Here is a 9,774-nt window from a genome sequence, read left to right as displayed (position 1 = left end):
CGCCGCGGGGCCGCGCAGCCCAAGGGCGCTGCTCGGGGGGCCCGCGATGCCCGCCGCGCGCGCGCGCACCCCTTTTCCTTCCTCCCTTCCTCCCTTCCCCGGCTCCGAGCAGCGGCGGGGCCAGTGCGTGACCTCCCGGAGCCCCTTAGGCCACCCGGGGGCCCGCAGGAAGCGGCAAGCTGGCAGCGCTGCCCTTGCTCCCAGCCAACAAGCGCAGGGCCAGGATGGCCCAGCACCCGCTGCCCTAACTGCACCCGCTGCCCTGTGTGCCTGCAGCAAGAGCAGGGTGCTCCATCTCCACAGCCCCTTCCCTGGCAAAAGAGACGGGAAAGTTACCAGGAATTGACGGAGGCAGTGGCAGCCACGCTGCACTCACACGGARCCACCAGCGTGCTTCAGCGAGGCCAGCAGTGATGACAAAGGGCTTTAGCCACGCAGAGGAAGCATCGGTGCCTAGCTTAGGGTTCCTCTTGCCTAGCTAAGGGTTCCTCTTGCCTAGCACCTCTCCTCTGAGGCCAAGGGAGCCCTTCGTCCTCACTTGCCTTGGGGCAGGCAGCTTTCCTGTGGGCTCTGAGGCACAGAGGAGGTCGCTTGTGTACAAATTCCAGAGYAGCGCAGGCTGGTTAACATATCAATTCTCTCTTCTCGGCCAGCACGCCTGTAATGAGATAAGGGAAAAGCACTGATAAACTGCTGGCTGGGGAAAAGAGAAAGAACATCTTAGYTTCAGAGCAAAGAGGCTCAGTTCAGCTCCAGTTAGCAAAGTATTTTCCCTAACGGAATAAAGGCACAGAATCCAAGCCAGACAATAACCTTTTTGGTTTTCTTACTGTATATCCCTCGAATAGGGCAGCAAATGTAGATTAATGCTTACATTTGTTAAACCAAGTGTATTTTGAATTCTCACCGTGAACTTAATTCTCAAATTACTTTTTTCCCCCCTCTYTATTCCAAATTGAAGCCATCCTCCAGTCCCATAACTCTCCGTCCCCATACCTTGTCCTAGATACTTCTGGTTTCATTATTGCATGAATAGAGCTAAACAGGTAAGAGTGCACAATGTCAGATCACTAGCCTTGCTATTCTAGCATCCCAGCCCTAAGGAGGAGAACAAAATACCAGATAAAAGCAAAAACCCTCGGTAGAGATAGGCAAGCATGTATTTCACCTTAGGCAAGATTTACTCCTAACTCCTCACAGACAACCGAGGTACTCTCCAAAGCACAATAAGGGAGAATTTCCCACCGTTTTCTATCCTGGTGAATGTCACTTAAGATGATTCATATTTTTACATAAAGCAAAAGGTTTTACACTAACTTTATATAAAGTTCCAAGGCCTTCATTCATTCTTTAATCAGGCACTGGAGCCTTTGGCTTTCTCTGCAGTGGTCCRTAAGTGGTTTATACGACCCATAAAGCACAGCTCAACTATTGGGTACAATCGCTTTCCCGTGTTCAACCTCTCTGGGCTCAAGGGCTGGAACAGGCACATTCCAGCACTCAGTTGTTTGTTCCAGGACAGATGAAAAGCTTAAGAGCTCCCTGGAGCAGAGAACAGTAGAACCTGCCACCCCACTGGGAAACACCTCAGAGTGAACTCGTGCAGCCCCAACACGCGAAACAGCAGCAGGGACCCCGGCTTGGGGGAGCTGCTTAACCTGTTCCCGGGACAACACAGCTAATGACAAGTGGCAAAAGCAAATGCCAGGGGTGCTTTGTTGTAGCCCTGAGATACAAGAGAAACTATCACTGTAAATCCTTGTGTTAACTCTGCTTCAACAACCTTTGCCTCCATATTTTACAGCAGATACCTGCAGAGCAACAAGTTCTTTCCTGCCTTGTATTTCATGCGACTAGAATAGCCAGGAAAACCAACTTCCGGTACACCCCGTTCTCCCTCAGGTCGAGTTACACACACTCGCTCCCAGCGTTTTCTCGTCTCGAGTGGCCACAGTCCTCCACTTTTCAGCTCCGCTTGCTTAGTCAGGCAGGCTCAGCACAAACTCACAGGCTTTCGAGTTCCTTTTCCAACCAGCCTTGCACACCCTTGTCTGGCAAAGGACCACGGCCTCTCTCTTGCTCCACAAGCAGTGTCAGGAGCCACTGACTGACAGTTCACAAACTCCCCATCGATCCACAGCATCCAGCACCCTCGCCGAGCAAGAGGGACATGGCAACACTGTGGCCCTACCAGCGACGGGCAGCAGAGCCCTATGGCTAAGGAAGCCCTTGCAGAAAGCAAGGCTGCAACCTGCTGCCTCGTCTTCCCTCCACATGTTCCTGTGGGATCCCTGTCTCCCAGATGAGAGCTGATGAGCTAGGTGAGTTCCCAGTATGTGATGGATCATGATGCTGCCTTATATATCGGAAAGGAAGCTCTCCAAGAGGTCTGGAGATGGTGCTCCTCACTATGCAAAGGGGTTGCACAATGTCAGMGCAACTTCCACACCAGGACAGCAAAATATTTTTCAGTGTTAAGTAGTAGTATTGTCTCCAGAGAAGAAAACTATGACAGGGGAAGATTACTTGCCTTTCTGAACGTCACAGAGGAAAGCTGTGGAAGATGCAAGAACAGGAGCTGTATCTCCTGCCCCGCAGCTGTGTGCTCCCAGGGTGTTCTGGACTGTAACCTGGCCTGTTACTAGATCACCCCAGTGGAGCTATGCAAAATTCAGTGGTTTCACTTCCCAAGCATCTCATGTGATCTCTTTGCTTTGGTTTTGGTTCCTGTGGGTTTATCACCTCTGGAGTTTTGATCCGAATAGTGTRCTCAAACCAAACCCAAACCTCAAAATCAGACAATGGGGCCAAGTTTCCTCAGGTCATTTGGTAAAAGAACACAAGAAGTGCATTGCTGAACATTTATGGTGACCCACACACCTGCCTCAGCAACTGCTCTGAGATCTGTGTGAATTCCTCACAGCTGAGTGAGGAGTAAAGGGCAGGCAAGCTCTCCATGCAAGTGACAGAGAGGGCAGGAGGCTGTGAGCTGGGCCAGGATCCTGGCTCACTTCCATGACACCCGTGTGTGGCTCCCTGTTACTGTCACGGGTAAGGCACCCCCAAAGGGCTGCTGCAGTTCATGGTGGGCCACATCTTATCCCTCAGAGAGACTCCTCCCTGGGAGCCCTGTCCTAACAGCATGATAAGAGAGGCATGTGTGTGTGCACATGCGTGTGTGAGCGCACGTGTCATGCATAGACCACACAGCTAGGATGTATCCTTGGAGCTCTATCTCCCGTTATGCCTGGGGGACAGTCTAATTCCCTCTACAGCTTGTCCTCCCCTAGGTGTACCACTAACACTGCAAGGTGAAAAAGCAGGAATGCATGTAGGTGCRGAAGGCTCCATTAGGCAGACCTGGCCAAGTCTTCTCATAAGGGAAGAGATGCTATTTTCATCCTTGGAAATCGTCAGTGGATTTGCTCGCCCATGGCACACACTAACCTAGCCTTGTGCCCCCTTCACCACATGCTGCGTGTGCTGTAGCTGCTCCACCTCTGCAGTCTCTGCTCTTAACATCCCAGAGTTGAAGTCAGAAACACTCTGAGCAAGAGGTTCAAGTGCCATCTACGGGGCATCGTCGCTCATTACACCAAGGGACACTGAAAGGGTGAGGAGATGGAAAAAACCTTCCACTCCCTCTGGTGTTTGCTCTGAATGGGCTGAATGTCAGGAATGGGCATGAGAGTGACAGACAGTGCCGGCCATGCGGAGAACACCCCTAAGGTTGCCAAGTGCAACGTTAAGCGAGAACAGCAAGGTGGAGGATAGATGAAGGCAGAAGGGTTGAGCCTAGAAATCATGCAAAGAGAAACGTGGATCAAAAATCAGGTACGCAGCGAGCTGTGCTTCTGTGCACACTCATCCACCAGCTGCCTGAGCCACAACCCGATACCTCTAAGTAGAGGGACAGTCCCCACTAAAACAGTGAGAATGGTTCCCAGAGCAGTGTGACTGGCAGAAGAGGGGCAGCTACAGCAGTTGTTCAGCTCAATTCTCCATTGATCATTTATGGTACTACAGGAAATTTCTTCTTGAATTGCTTTGCATATAGGCTCACCTAGAAGAGACCATCACTGACTGCCTTTGTACAACGCCTGGTCTATCAGTAGTCATTCTGAGTCGTCTCTGGCACAGATAACAGTTTCCCCCTTGRCCCTGCTGCAGGAGTGAAGTTGCAGCATATCCAAATTCCCTCTGAAACCTGGCAGGGTGGTCCRTATACCAAAAGTGTGGGGCAAGCCGTTCCCTGCCCCTGAGCATCCCCCATGAGCATAGCAAGCACACGAGTCCCAAGTGAGCCCATCACTACGGCTGTTGGGGCTCAAAGACTGAAACTGGGCACTGTTACCTTGCCAGCGAAAAATGCAATGGCCAATCTGTCCCAGAAGGGAGCCAGCTATTGAAAGGCCAACACTTTGGAGATTCAAGAAGTAGATTCATCATCTACATAGAGATGGCCAAAACTGAGAGGTATCTGTTCTCTTTCAGGTGTCTGGTACTTCTCAGTGCATCTATCTTGGCTACATGTTTTTGAAGGTACTGTTTCTCACTGGCACAAGAAGAGGAAAAGAAAGGGAAAGAAACAGAAGAGAAGAGTTCAGGAATTACTGATCCTTCCTTTTTTGATACAGCAGCRCCGATAATGTCAGCATAAGCTACGCAACTACAGTAAGGAAAAGACAAACCTGTTAGCAGCACAGCTAGGCAGCCCCGTTCCTGTTACAGCCCCCTTGCTGGTCATGCTCTGCCTGCACGTTGCCAGAGCCCGCTAGAGAGCCGGTGTGTGGCTGGCACACTGAGAACGAGGGAGAGCAGGGCTACTGCCCCAGCCTGCCCGTGTTCCTGAAGCTGTCGCAAGCATTTGCTCCTGTGCAATCAGGTSTAGGAGAAGACCCACAGCACCCGCCTGGTTGTGGGCTGCACAAGGAACACACACAGGACTGGCAGTTCAGCATGGCCAGCCCACAGCTTAAGGACAGCACGGCACTCTGGCTTCTCAGAAACACCAACTAAGGCACAAAGCAGCCACTCCATACATCCCACCCCCTGCAGAGAGGGCCGCTCTCTCTCACCTGCTGCCTCACACTTCTGGACAAAAGAAATTTCAAACTATACTGCTTAAGAGGGCAGCTCTAGAGAAAAAGAGCTTGGATTCCTACAAAAGCAGGAAATTTCTCAAGCAGAAACACTAAGAAATTGACACACTCTGCCTCTATACAGGAAAAAAATATTAGCAAAAAAAAAAAATATTATCATTATTGCTAGTTTGATTGGGAGGGGAGTGGAGGGGGGCGGGGAGGAGGCAGCAGAAGGTAGGAAAAAAATCTTTCCTGCCTGCTGGAACTTCCTGGCTGCCCAGACAGCCTCCAGGCTCATCCCAAGTCTATGAATAAGACACAGCTTTCAACATCAAAGAGGTTTCTCAACTGCTGTAGTTATGGCACCCCATCTAGAACCCGTTTCTAGCTGTGAAGCATTTCAGGGCTTCAAGGAAAATGAAAAAGGAGCCAGGTTAGTATTACCAGGGGAAAAAAAAAATCCATCCCTTGGAGGAGAAGCAAAGAGAAGGCAAGCTTGAGCTTGCTACCTTGCAGTCCACCCCTGGAGAGAGCAGACTGTGTGGTAAGGAGAGCAGGAGCCGAGCTGCGCCCACGCTGCACCCCGGCTGCGCCCGTTCAGGAGGCTCCTGGCCGCAGTGCCGCACTGCAGGTTAGGTCAGACCTTCCAAACTGCCCTCAGATGATCACAAAAACACCAGCCAGGCATTTGCAAGGTTTCACAGAGCTATTAGGACTACTCATTAGTCTACACCCCTTCTCCAGCTGCTGCCAAGTGGGGAGAGAAGTCAGTTGTAGGTCTGCTGAGGTCACTGTGCGAACCTGTGCTACTGAGCTGCTCCCAGCATGGTGAGGAGGCCAAGGAGAGGAGGAGGAGCCCTGCCCGAGGCCTCTGCCGCAGCACAGGAGTGAGCAGAATCCTCAGAGAAAGATTTGGAGGTATTTACAACTCTTAAAATAAGCATAGATGTGAAAAGTACTCTAACAACCCCAGATTTGGCCATAAATCAGTCAGAACTCAAMAGAAGGGTTCCCAACATCTAGTAAAACTGCACTTGGAAGGTACTCTTAACTACAGAGCAAGACAAACTGTCTTCAGACACCCCTGCCTCAAAAGCTCAGATCACTAAGGACCAAGAAAGGACAGGTCTCAACTTTAGAAGATGTTGTGATGAGAATAAACCACACACGTCACTTACCCTTTGCTTTCTGAACGCTGTGAATGCAATTCACATCTGTGCATTCCCCAAGCTCCTCTAGAGGCCAAATGCTGAAGCCTTTATCAGTTTCCCACAGCTAAGGGCAGTTATTTGCAAGCTGTCCACTGAAAATCCTAGTTGGAACTGCTCTCCATGCAGTAAAACTATAAACAAGAATGTAAGTGGCCTTGGGAAGGAAGAAAGTTTGGGATCAGAAAGAGAGCTCTGCATGCAGGCATGTTAGCACTAAAAATAGTAGAAAGTGGGGGACAAGAGAATACAAGCCAAGACAGAGGGCAGATAAAGGGTAGGAGTTGAAGGTTTTTATGACAGTTTGACCACACAGCTTTCCCTGATGTCTGTGTTTCCAGAGTAAGATTTTCCAGCCAAGAGGTGCTGTCAGAACAGAGGCAGGATTTGACTGATGGATGCAGATGTGCCAACTACATTAACCACGGGCCTGCTGTCCTACAAGCTTCACCTWTGGGCAGGCTGGTTAGGAGAAACTTTGTGAAGAGCTGCGGCTTGTCGCTGGTGCTTGTTTGTGCCTGTAGTGTGTATCAGCCGTCCCCAGAGGGCACAAGAGACCGTCTCTTGGCTCCCYTTGCAACCTGGAGCTGCCGGGGAAGGAAGAGCAGGCTAGAGAGCCTGGGRCACTCCTTGGGTTTTCCCAGAGCTGCTTCTGGGATCTGCTATATTGGCTGCGGGCAGGATCTGGGCTTACTGCACAGCAGCAAGGAGTTGCTTCAGGTCAATGAGCACGTGTGCAGCATTTAGCAGAGCATCRCACTCGGGTAGCCCAGAGGAGTAGGTGCAGTTAGCCTGGAGGAAACTCCAGGATCTACATGCTCTCTTGTCTGTACTTAAACCTAGGGACACTAGGAAAAGCCAGAGTTAGAGAATGGGATTCAGAGGCAGGACAATCCCAGGACCACCTTTCCTGGTCTCAAAGTCTCACACAAGTGGCACTTGCCACCAGCCTCCTAGCCCTCAAAGCAGAGCAGAAATATGGGCTGCACAACCCTATTGCATCAGGATGAGGCAGTGCAGAAAAATTCTTTCCGTCTTAGCTCCCACACCACCGCCACATTCCCAGAGGTATAAAATAGTAGTTTCCTGGAGCTTGGCTTTGGAAAACCTCTCCTCGTTGCAGCTTGATCTAATGAACTATTTTCTGGCTTCCTTCTAGATGGGTAATGGGCCCAGATAAGTAACATCTGTCCTCCAAACTAACCAGCACACATATCATGAAGAAGTGCCTGTAGCAAGGGCRTGTGATTCACTCTCCAGACCTCTATAGCTGCGTAGCAAATTGCGATCCAGCCAAATTCATTGTTAATACGGCACACTGGCCATAGATATCTGTAAATAAATGACCTTTCGATACATGTCTGCTCAGTTGTTTGCTGCTGTCATGCTACATCAGCACTGCAGTATCAGAGCTGCCCCAACACCTCCTCACGCCCTGCACTGGCTGTGGTTGCAGATGCTCATGCCACATACTGCACAGCAGCAATCTCAAACAAGGAGAGTCACATAAGTAACAAGAAATGCTCCCTATGTCAATGCTCATCTCTCAGCTCTGGTCTAGGTACTTTGATGTTAATGTGGCGGTTGTATTGACAGAAATSAAGCTCAAGCCACAGAGAGTCAGGATAAGAGGATAACAGCCAGGGTTACAGGAAAGAGCTGTGATTAGACCAGGTATGTGGTTCAGGAAGAGTATGTGATTTAGAACACTGTAATTAGCATCCCTGTTTAGGAAAGTGTCCAAGAACGAGTTAGCAACTGAACAGGGCTGCATGTAAGGTACAGGCCAGGTTGAGCTGGGAAAGGAGCATATCCGTCACAAAGAGTTATGTTCCTCCATACAAATACAGGTGTGCTGCTATCAGTCATGCACCTTTGTACCAGTTTTCAAGAGAGACACAAGATCTAAAGCCTCAAGCACTTCTGCTTAGTGAAAGCTCATTAGCATCATTCCCAAGATGTTGTACCACAAGAGTCACTGTGACTGGATGTACCTGCAGTGATGTTACCTTGCAAAGTCTAAGCAGTCCCTCTGATTTCATCTAGTAAACTTATCCTAACTTAAAAAAAAAAAGCAATCCAGGCTTGACTCACGGACATTGGAAGCTTCTTTCTATAAAATCTGAAGAAAAATGGCCAGTCTTTGATAAATTACCCTGCTTTGTATAATTTTACTGTTTTTCTTATGTTTTGCATGCCTTGCTCTCTAAATATATTTTTAAAATGCTAAACAAAGATAACTTGTTATATGCAACCATCAAACTGGCAGTGATAACAACTGTGTAATGACAACCCACTGGGCCCTCTGCAGGATATCTGTAATTTTTCAGGAAGATTTAAGAGTTGCTATCACAGACAACAAGGCTTTTTAGCTAAGGTGACAGAAGAGTTAAAGGATCAAGACTCATGTCCATTAAAAAACAAAAGTTATCCAATAAATTGGGACTGGGGAGAAATCAAAGTATATAAGTCCAGGCACGCAACCCTTAAAACTCTGCCTAATCCCTTGGGCTCCTAGACTATGCCTATACCAGTAAATTAAACATGCCCAGGACTGTTCCCTGGCACAGAACAGCTTGCACCCATACCATTAAACTCTTATCCCCCAAACAAGGCAGGTGGATCCAAACCGGTCATTGGGAATGGYCCCTGGCCCACACTAACTCTCAGCCACACTTGAGAAGTGTTCGGAAGGGGTGGGGGGAAAGTAGAAAATATGGCAAGAAGCATTTCACAGAAATCAGTTATTAATTTAATATACAATGGAGTTCTAGTGCCTCAGAGCAYTCCCTTGTTCTGCTTAATTTGCTCGTATAGATGCAGCTGCCAAATTCAGATCCTACATATATGGCATTTATATATCCATGTAGTGCCTATATATACACACACAGAGACACTACTTCCATACTATCTACCTATACACCTACGTAGTATAGTATGCACTTAGACCATACGCTGAAAGGAAGCAATTTTGGTCTGCATAGGAAGGAAGAATTTGTTGGCAAAAGTACGGGGGATAGGTGTAAATTTACTGGTGTAAATTTGACTGGCTGACTGGTGTAAATCTGTCTGGCTAACCAGCAGTTCTGATTTTGAAGTACCTTCCTTCCTTCCACTTTATCTTTCAATTTCTGTCATTTTGGACACCAGAATTTTATTTCTGAGTAAATGAAACATGTGAGGGTAGTTTTCACTCAAAGAAACTGCAGTGTGTATTACTCCATGCTTGGGGGTGTTTGTCTGGGCTGGGTCTTTGCTTCTGAGATTTGCTGTGGACCACCAAGACTGTCTTGCATCTATGCTTTAGATGCTAAGTACAGAGTGAAGCCCTGGGCTTTCCTATGACCAGGCAACTTGTATCCACCTTGCCCATTAGCAAGGCCTAGAACTACAAGCTCTTCCTGCTCCTCATGGTCAACGACACTGCAGCTGTTCAAAGAAAGTGATTGTTTTTCCTGTCTACCTGTCATTAATCATAGAAT

General features: G+C 48.7%; 1 long non-coding RNA gene across 1 annotated transcript in view; it reads right to left on the bottom strand.

Moving 5' to 3' along the window:
• Positions 1 to 338: 338 nt before the first annotated feature.
• The window catches only part of LOC112953267, a 15,465-nt gene continuing 6,029 nt past the window's right edge, over positions 339 to 9,774 (bottom strand). Inside the window, exon 2 of the long non-coding RNA XR_003250554.1 lies at positions 339 to 658. This is a non-coding gene — a long non-coding RNA (uncharacterized LOC112953267). The remainder of the gene's footprint in view (positions 659 to 9,774) is intronic.

This window comes from Nothoprocta perdicaria, unplaced genomic scaffold (genome assembly GCF_003342845.1).
Source record: "Nothoprocta perdicaria isolate Ctin4 unplaced genomic scaffold, notPer1 scaffold_43, whole genome shotgun sequence".
NCBI lineage: Eukaryota > Metazoa > Chordata > Aves > Tinamiformes > Tinamidae > Nothoprocta > Nothoprocta perdicaria.
This window is presented reverse-complemented; position numbering and strand designations above follow the sequence as displayed.